This window comes from Berghia stephanieae, chromosome 11 (assembly GCF_034508935.2).
Source record: "Berghia stephanieae isolate SIO BIC M18660-M18661 chromosome 11, UCSD_Bste_1.3, whole genome shotgun sequence".
Classification (NCBI taxonomy): domain Eukaryota; kingdom Metazoa; phylum Mollusca; class Gastropoda; order Nudibranchia; family Aeolidiidae; genus Berghia; species Berghia stephanieae.
This window is the reverse complement of record NC_088370.1, coordinates 27,257,077-27,267,076: the sequence shown is the minus strand read 5'-3', so window position 1 is coordinate 27,267,076 and position 10,000 is coordinate 27,257,077. Positions and strand designations below refer to the sequence as shown.

Below are 10,000 nucleotides of genomic sequence, written 5' to 3'. Positions count from 1 at the left end.
ATGTAGTTAGTTCTCCTATGAGGTCAAAGGGTGTCTTGTTAGCACCAATGTGTTGATTGAGGAGTACGTCTACTCGCTTCTCTCCCCTCGACGAGTTCTCTAGCTAGCTCTATGTTGTACTCTTGACAGTTTCTTTCTGGTTCACAGTTCACCGACAATGAGGTAAGAGTCTGAAGAACTGTCACGGTGTTCGAAGACAGGCAGGGCCATTCATTCATTAATCAGTTAACTACTGCTCTACTCTGGAAAGGCATGAAAATGTATTTATTTTAAAATTTGGCCAGAAAACTCGTCCTTCAAATATCCATCAATTTCAATGAGCCTCATCTTGGCAAAAAAAAAAAAAGTCTAAAAAACCTGAAACTTTAAGAAAGACCTCGTGAATTCCCAGGTTTGAGAACTTTTTTGCCAAGATGAAGGTCGTTTAAAAATCGATTGAATTTTCGAAGGATGAATTTTCTGGCCAAATTTTGAAATACGCGTTTTTGCCAGAATATGGCAGTAAACTGATTAACTCACTCAGTCCTACAGATTTTTGTTTCTTTTCAAAATTTGAAGATAAAATGTATTAAAAATTAGCATGGGCTTAGATTATTATTCAACCATCAACGTGTATAAAAAACTAAAATCATTATCTTTGATACCACGCCTATAATTTGTCTCAGAAAAATGTAATAAATAGGCATGGGGTAAAAGCAACCCGGGTAAACTCGGGTATAGTCGGTGTTAGGGTTGAGTGAGTTAATAAGATGTTCTTGGTCATTCATTAGCGGTTAAACGCGAATGGCCCACTCGAAAACGCATTGAATCCACTGATGGGTCTAGCGATGTGGTGTGAAGATGGTACAGCTTCCAATCACCAACGTTCATGACAGTGGTCTAAATAGTTGAATTATAGATAAGTCGTTGAACGCCCAATAATTATTTTTGTGTGGCGTCACTAGTTTCTTCTTAGAGAGTGGCAAATGGTCCTTTTTATAATAATATTAATAATAATAATAATAATAATAATAATAATAATAATAATAATAATAATAATAATAATAATAATAATAATAATATAATAATGAATAATAATAATAATAATAATAATAATAATAATAATAATAATAACGAATAATAATAATAATAATAATAATAATAATAATAATAATAATAATAATAATAACAATAATAATAACGATAATAATAATAATAATAATAATAATAATAATAATAATAATAATAATAATAATAATATAATAATATATAATAATAATAATAATAATAATAATAATAATAATATAATAATAATAATAATAATAATAATAATAATAATAATAATAATAATAATAATAATAATAATAGACTCTTATAGAGCGCTTTAAATCACATCAACACAAAACAATTTAGAAAATACATGACATCAAAAAAAGAAATATTTTCAAGTATTTCTTGAAAAGAGACAATGATTTGGATTCTCAGATGTTCTGTGGCGGAATGGTGTTCCATACAGACGGGCCGAAATGAGAAAAGGACCTTGTTCCCGTCTTTGTACGAATGCGTGGGATAGCCAAACGGGTGGCGAGGACTGATGCCTGAAGCCCGGGGATTGTAAAAATACCTTTTTCATTAGTTTCTTCTTAAGCTCAATAAACTTAATGAGTCTGACATTGAGATGTAAAGTAGATGCCATTTTGATAGTTCTTGATTTCTAGCCAAGTGGATAAGATATTACAGTTCCATCAGAGGGACTATGGTCCGAACCTCGCTGTCGATTGAAAAAAAAAAGCTTTTATATAGCGCATTATCCACTAAACGTGCTCAAAGCGCTTTACAAGGGGTCCATGGTCAACAGCAACATTTAACATGTAGGACGGGACATAACGCCTGTTAGGCGATATTACAATTTTTTGGACAAAGATAACGCTGTTAACGGCCAGGTACTCATTTTACATCTGAGTACGGTGAGAGAATGTGAGTAAAGACCCTTTCCAAGGACTCAACTATGCGCCGAGCGCGAAGCTCGAACCCAGGACCTTCCGATCCGAAAGCGAGTGTCATACCACTAGACCACATAGCCGCACGATAGTATATTATTATTGTTTTGGGTTTGTTTGTTTTTTTCCATGAGCAAGAAACGTAACCTATACTTCTCAATTTGCGGTGCTTCACTGCAACTGACGCCTGTTAAGCGTTGTGTTTTGTTTCCTCGAGATGAACCTTTAAAGAATAATCTCCATTGACGATGAAAACAGGGATCTTTAAATTAATCTATTTTCCATCGTGCCTTTTTCTAAATTGGTCAATGTTTTGGAGGGTTGTAATTTTTGAACTGAGAATATGTTGAAGACAAGATGCCCTCTATGTAATATCGCGTCCAGCAAATTGAATGTTTTCTATTTTGTCTGACATTGTATCAAATACAACTTTTAGATTTTTATCATCAAAGTCGAATAATTAACAATGTAAAATTGAATGTAAGCTTCAATTTAATATACGAAAACAGATAAAATGGACGTTTCGGGTTTCCCCTTTATCAACAAAACAGGATGAATGAAACACTACAGACGAATGAGATAAAGTGGTAGTAGCGTTGTTAAGATGAAACCCGAAACGTCCAGTTTATCTGTTTTCGTATTTTAAATTGAAGCTTACATTCAATTTCACATGGTTAAATATTTCTTCGAGCTTCAAGCTTCGAGCTTCGAGCAGCAACCATTACATCATCAAAAACGGTGTGTTTAGTAACACATGAATGTAAAGAAAACCTGTTGCATCGTGTGATTTAATCTGCAGCCCAGGTCAAAATGATCTTCTTTCTTGGCGCCAGACAGATTGTTACTAACATAACTGGCCTGGCAGATCTCCGCTGGAAATCAATGCGCAAGGGACAAGTATTCAATCGATCTCCATTTGGGTATAAATGCGCAAGGGACTATTTATTTAATCAATCTCTATCGGATATCAATGCCCAAGGGAATATTTTAAAGGAGTCCATTGGATATCAATGCGCATGGGACTATTTTAATGGATGTCCATTAGATATCAATGCGCGTAGGACTATTTTAATGGATGTCCATTGGATCTCAATGCGTGTAGGACTATTTTAATGGATGTCCATTAGATATCAATGCGAGTAGGACTATTCTAACGGATGTCCATTGGATATCAATACGCTTGGGACTCTCTAATCAGGGTTATAAAACTGTTAAGACTACATTAGTTGTCTTGGAACTACTTAACTAACAACAACTGTATCGGATCGGAATGCATACTAGAATGAGATGATGGTTTACTTAAAATGGTTTCATGTTATAGGGAATGAGATTAGCGGAAGAGTAGCGTCCCTTAATTGGACATCACCCATAGTCTGTGACGTCACCGGCGGAAAAGTTATTAGAGAGAGAACGTCATGTTGGTTGTGCGCATGCGTCTCTCGTCCTCGCGGAACGTCATGTTGGTTGTGCGCATGCGTCTCTCGTCCTCGCACAACCAACATGACGTTCTCTCTCTAATAACTTTTCCGCCGGTGACGTCACAGACTATGGGTGACGTCCAATCAAAGGACGCTACTCTTCCGCTAATCTCATTCACTATTATAAATTCATATTTAATTTGTTCTCAACTCAAGATAAAGGTATATAAACATAATTCATTAATTTTTTAATGTGCGGCTATGTTGTCTTGTGGTATGACACTCGCTTTCGGATCGGAAGGTCCCGGGTTCGTGCCTCGCTCGGCACACAGTTGAGTCCTTGGAAAATGCTCTTTACTCACATTCACTCATCGTACTCAGGTGTAAAATGAGTACCGGTTCCGTTAACAGCGTTGTCTCTGTCCGTAAAAAAAATGTAATATCGCCTAACAGGCGTCATGTTAAATGTTGCTGTTGGTCAGGGATCCATTCTAAAGCGCTTTGAGAACGTTTAGTGGATATTACACTATATAAAAGCTCATTTGATAAAAATTGATATTTCCATTTTATAATTTTAATGATATTTTTTTTTTTTAGAAGTAAGAGTGGTGAAAGGTTGGTGTCGATTGCAGAATGTCCCTCTCATGACCCCGAGGTCAGGATTGCTGATCGTTTTGAAATCAACCCCTCCCCTCCTCCCCCTCCCCCCCCCCCCATTTCCACCTCCCATATTTCTTCCTGCTTTATATGGCATGTCGCACGTGTATCATATTACACACGTGTTGTGTCGATGCTACCCGGCGGGTTTGCGACGGTGCACGAATGCGGACCAGACTTTGCTGATTGGGTCGATCGTCATAACATGGTAGTCTGAAAACCATAAGTATCAGCTCAGAAAAGTGAGTGGAGCAGGCACTTATGTTGGTAACAACAAGATATGAAGTGAATAGAAAAGTGCCAGAAGACAATAGAGAATAAAAAATTTTCGCGGCGGTGGTGGGGTTTGAACCTGCGACCTTATTGGTACGACAACTCCGCCTGGCAGGTGAGAGCGTGGCTCTACCGTGTGAGCTATCCACGAACACAAAAATATTCGTTTCAAACTCAAAGTCATTACTAGATCCCTCTCTCACCCACTTCTTGAGACCGCCGATTCGTTCGTACACCACCATCGCGAATAATTTTGACCAGCAGTTAAGCTTAATAGCCAATATTCTCAACACAAACATATAACATAGAAACGATTGAGACATTGAGTATGCTCCGGTGTATGGGGTGAATTTTTTAATTCAGAAAAGTGAGTGGAGCAGGCACTTATGTTGGTAACAACAAGATATGAAGTGAATAGAAAAGTGCCAGAAGACAATAGAGAATAAAAAATTTTCGCGGCCGTGGTGGGGTTTGAACCTGCGACCTTATTGGTACGACAACTCCGCCTGGCAGGTGAGAGCGTGGCTCTACCGTGTGAGCTATCCACGAACACAAAAATATTCGTTTCAAACTCAAAGTCATTACTAGATCCTCTCTCACCCACTTCTTGAGACCGCCGATTCGTTCGTACACCACCATCGCGAATAATTTTGACCAGCAGTTAAGCTTAATAGCCAATATTCTCAACACAAACATATAACATAGAAACGATTGAGACATTGAGTATGCTCCGGTGTATGGGGTGAATTTTTTAATTCAGAAAAGTGAGTGGAGCAGGCACTTATGTTGGCAACAACAAGATATGAAGTGAATAGAAAAGTGCCAGAAGACAATAGAGAATAAAAAATTTTCGCGGCGGTGGTGGGGTTTGAACCTGCGACCTTATTGGTACGACAACTCCGCCTGGCAGGTGAGAGCGTGGCTCTACCGTGTGAGCTATCCACGAACACAAAAATATTCGTTTCAAACTCAAAGTCATTACTAGATCCCTCTCTCACCCACTTCTTGAGACCGCCGATTCGTTCGTACACCACCATCGCGAATAATTTTGACCAGCAGTTAAGCTTAATAGCCAATATTCTCAACACAAACATATAACATAGAAACGATTGAGACATTGAGTATGCTCCGGTGTATGGGGTGAATTTTTTAATTCAGAAAAGTGAGTGGAGCAGGCACTTATGTTGGTAACAACAAGATATGAAGTGAATAGAAAAGTGCCAGAAGACAATAGAGAATAAAAAATTTTCGCGGCGGTGGTGGGGTTTGAACCTGCGACCTTATTGGTACGACAACTCCGCCTGGCAGGTGAGAGCGTGGCTCTACCGTGTGAGCTATCCACGAACACAAAAATATTCGTTTCAAACTCAAAGTCATTACTAGATCCCTCTCTCACCCACTTCTTGAGACCGCCGATTCGTTCGTACACCACCATCGCGAATAATTTTGACCAGCAGTTAAGCTTAATAGCCAATATTCTCAACACAAACATATAACATAGAAACGATTGAGACATTGAGTATGCTCCGGTGTATGGGTGTGAATTTTTTAATTCAGAAAAGTGAGTGGAGCAGGCACTTATGTTGGTAACAACAAGATATGAAGTGAATAGAAAAGTGCCAGAAGACAATAGAGAATAAAAAATTTTCGCGGCCGTGGTGGGGTTTGAACCTGCGACCTTATTGGTATGACAACTCCGCCTGGCAGGTGAGAGCGTGGCTCTACCGTGTGAGCTATCCACGAACACAAAAATATTCGTTTCAAACTCAAAGTCATTACTAGATCCCTCTCTCACCACTTCTTGAGACCGCCGATTCGTTCGTACACCACCATCGCGAATAATTTTGACCAGCAGTTAAGCTTAATAGCCAATATTCTCAACACAAACATATAACATAGAAACGATTGAGACATTGAGTATGCTCCGGTGTATGGGGTGAATTTTTTAATTCAGAAAAGTGAGTGGAGCAGGCACTTATGTTGGTAACAACAAGATATGAAGTGAATAGAAAAGTGCCAGAAGACAATAGAGAATAAAAAATTTTCGCGGCGGTGGTGGGGTTTGAACCTGCGACCTTATTGGTACGACAACTCCGCCTGGCAGGTGAGAGCGTGGCTCTACCGTGTGAGCTATCCACGAACACAAAAATATTCGTTTCAAACTCAAAGTCATTACTAGATCCCTCTCTCACCCACTTCTTGAGACCGCCGATTCGTTCGTACACCACCATCGCGAATAATTTTGACCAGCAGTTAAGCTTAATAGCCAATATTCTCAACACAAACATATAACATAGAAACGATTGAGACATTGAGTATGCTCCGGTGTATGGGGTGAATTTTTTAATTCAGAAAAGTGAGTGGAGCAGGCACTTATGTTGGTAACAACAAGATATGAAGTGAATAGAAAAGTGCCAGAAGACAATAGAGAATAAAAAATTTTCGCGGCGGTGGTGGGGTTTGAACCTGCGACCTTATTGGTACGACAACTCCGCCTGGCAGGTGAGAGCGTGGCTCTACCGTGTGAGCTATCCACAAACACAAAAATATTCGTTTCAAACTCAAAAATTTTTTATTCTCTATTGTCTTCTGGCACTTTTCTATTCACTTCATATCTTGTTGTTACCAACATAAGTGCCTGCTCCACTCACTTTTCTGAATTAAAAAATTCACCCCATACACCGGAGCATACTCAATGTCTCAATCGTTTCTATGTTATATGTTTGTGTTGAGAATATTGGCTATTAAGCTTAACTGCTGGTCAAAATTATTCGCGATGGTGGTGTACGAACGAATCGGCGGTCTCAAGAAGTGGGTGAGAGAGGGATCTAGTAATGACTTTGAGTTTGAAACGAATATTTTTGTGTTCGTGGATAGCTCACACGGTAGAGCCACGCTCTCACCTGCCAGGCGGAGTTGTCGTACCAATAAGGTCGCAGGTTCAAACCCCACCACCGCCGCGAAAATTTTTTATTCTCTATTGTCTTCTGGCACTTTTCTATTCACTTCATATCTTGTAAGTATCAGCTCACTGCTCCCCAATTATTATCATTTTTTCATTTTTATATTTACCTATACACTGAAAGTGCCCTCTCCACCCCTTTATTTATTCAACATTTTATTATATTTTACTATTCAATTTTTTTTCTCATGTTTATATTTACTTATACAGTGAAAGTCCCCTCTCCACTCTCCACCCCTTTATTTATTCAACATTATATGGCATTTTACTATTCAAAACCGTCACTAATGAAAAGACCACCCCGCCAGATCCTTTTTTATTGGTTACCTCCCTTGAGTAAACAAAGGTATGGATAGTTATCTATTCTTCTGACCACAAAAACCTCCCCAAAAAGAACTTAGGGTTTCTTTCTTTTGTTCTTTCTTAACCCTGTCCATACCAACCATTTTCAAGAATTTTCCCCATAATTTCAAACCCACCGAACACAATATAAGTATGTTTTTCTTACTCAAACCGAAAAGGCAACAAATACATTCTATCTATGCATAATATTGATCAGCAAAATGAACTCTACAACACAGTGTCACGTTTTTATAGCTAAAAGAAACTTTTGTCTATAAATTGTATTGATTTACAAAAGAAATCTGAATGATAAAAGTGCTGGTTATGTGGTCTAGTGGTATGACCCTCGCTTTCGGATCGGAAGATCCCGGGTTCGAGCCTCGAAAAAAAAAAAACTGCCGAGAAAACTCGTCCTTCAAATAGGATTCAATAGTCGTAACGTCACTTCCTTCCTAATGACGCATATAACTTAGCAACACTGGCTCTAAACTATCGATCGGAACAATGGCGGACGCCCGTATGAAATATTTCTCCGTCGAGCATAAAAGCGTATCCAGAGGAAAAAAAAGACATAAATTCTGGTTACAAGACATATGAAATGTTCTAGCCAGCTTGAAGAATAAAAAGTAATGATTTTCTTTGTTTAGAATCAAGATGGCCGCCGTTGCCGAGTGGCGTGACATCAGACTACTGAATCCAATTAATATCGATCGATTTAAATGACCCTCCTATTGCTAAAAACAAAAACAAAACAAAAAAAAAAAAACAAAAAAAACAACAACAACAACAAAAAAAAAACCAACAAAAAAAAAACAAAAACTAAAAAAAAAAAAACAACAACAAAGACTAAACAAAACAACCAAACAAAAGAACTCCAATCTGGGACCTGGTCGCGAGGTCTTCTGTGAAGTTGTAGGTTTTAGATTTTTTGGTAAGGAGAGGGTTAAAATCTGGTATCCCCATAGCCACGAACGTGTGTCTGAACAATTAAATCAGGTCGCGATCAAATAGGATAAACATCTTGGCAGCATTTATTATAGCAAAATAAAGATAAACATTTCGATTTGCCACTGGGTAGCATCTTTTGTCTTAATCCAACGCGTACATTTTTGAAGGTCTGATAACCGACTAGATACCTACAATATCAATTATAGGTTTGATTTTAACATTTGTTGTAATGAACAATATTTGGCGTTGATTTGAGAGTATTTCCGTAACAACAAAGAGCCTGCCTAGTAAAAACAAAACTGGGTTATCAGACTTTCAAATGAGTACACTTTGTCTTGAACCGACTTGTACCTTTTTGCAGGTCTGATGATCAAAATTATTAAAAGGGCTCATTGTTGTAATGGAAATATGATCAAACCAACAAAAAAATATTGTCCATTACAACAATGTTTTCTCAAACCCAAGGTTAAGTTCAGTTATCAGACCTGCAAATAGGTGCACGTTTGTTAAACCTACCTATCTTCATCCCTTGAATGATATCTCCTGATAAAACCATTAAGCGTCCATTCTTTTACCTCCCTTCTGTGATTGCAGTTCGAAAAAGCTAAAAGGTATAGTACGCACGGTGATAAAATGCTTGAGACTCCCCCCCCCCTCGCCCCCCCCCCCCCCCCCCCCCCCCCAAATTAAAAAAAAATATATATCCAAAAACAAAAAGAAAACAATTTTTTTAAAAACACATTATTTTTTTAAATTTTGGCCATTTTATTCTTTTTTTTTTTGTTTGTTTGTTTGTTTATTTGTTTGTTTTACTTTCGGTATCAATCTATGACCTTCACCTTGTCAAAATGTCCCAACACTGAGACTCACTTAAAATAATGTCATATCATCTCAAATTATATTCATTAAAGTTACATAGATCAGAACATCTTTAACTATCCTGTCATATAATTATATCATATATCGACGTCTGCGCGAATCAAACCTCTGAAGTCCCGATTTTCAGGATCAGCCGATCAAACCTCTGAAGTCCCGATTTTCAGGATCAGCCGATCAAACCTCTGAAGTCCCGATTTTCAGGATCAGCCGATCAAACCTCTGAAGTCCCGATTTTCAGGATCAGCCGATCAAACCTCTGAAGTCCCAATTTTCAGGATCAGCCGATCAAACCTCTGAAGTCCCAATTTTCAGGATCAGCCGATCAAACCTCTGAAGTCCCGATTTTCAGGATCAGCCAATCAAACCTCTGAAGTCCCGATTTTCAGGATCAGCCGATCAAACCTCTGAAGTCCCGATTTTCAGGATCAGCCGATCAAACCTCTGAAGTCCCGATTTTCAGTATCAGCTGATCAAACCTCTGAAGTCCCGATTTTCAGGATCAGCTGATCAAACCTCTGAAGTCCCGATTTTCAGGATCAGCC

The 10,000-nt window shown here is 38.3% G+C and overlaps 2 protein-coding genes across 5 annotated transcripts in view; both read right to left on the bottom strand.

Annotated features, from left to right (window-relative positions):
- LOC144957268 (mRNA turnover protein 4 homolog) overlaps positions 1 to 10,000 on the bottom strand; it is a 524,240-nt gene that overhangs the window by 254,720 nt on the left and 259,520 nt on the right. The window contains exon 1 of one of the 2 annotated variants that reach the window (XM_078888363.1): positions 7,231 to 7,323. The exons of the other annotated variant lie outside the window; for it this stretch is intronic. The gene's annotated coding sequence lies outside the window, so the exon portion shown is untranslated. Of the gene's footprint in view, positions 1 to 7,230; positions 7,324 to 10,000 lie in introns of those variants that run through there. 2 annotated transcript variants of the gene reach the window in all.
- Positions 1 to 10,000, bottom strand: part of LOC144957265 (uncharacterized) — a 66,466-nt gene that overhangs the window by 18,035 nt on the left and 38,431 nt on the right. The gene's annotated exons all lie outside the window — the stretch shown is intronic.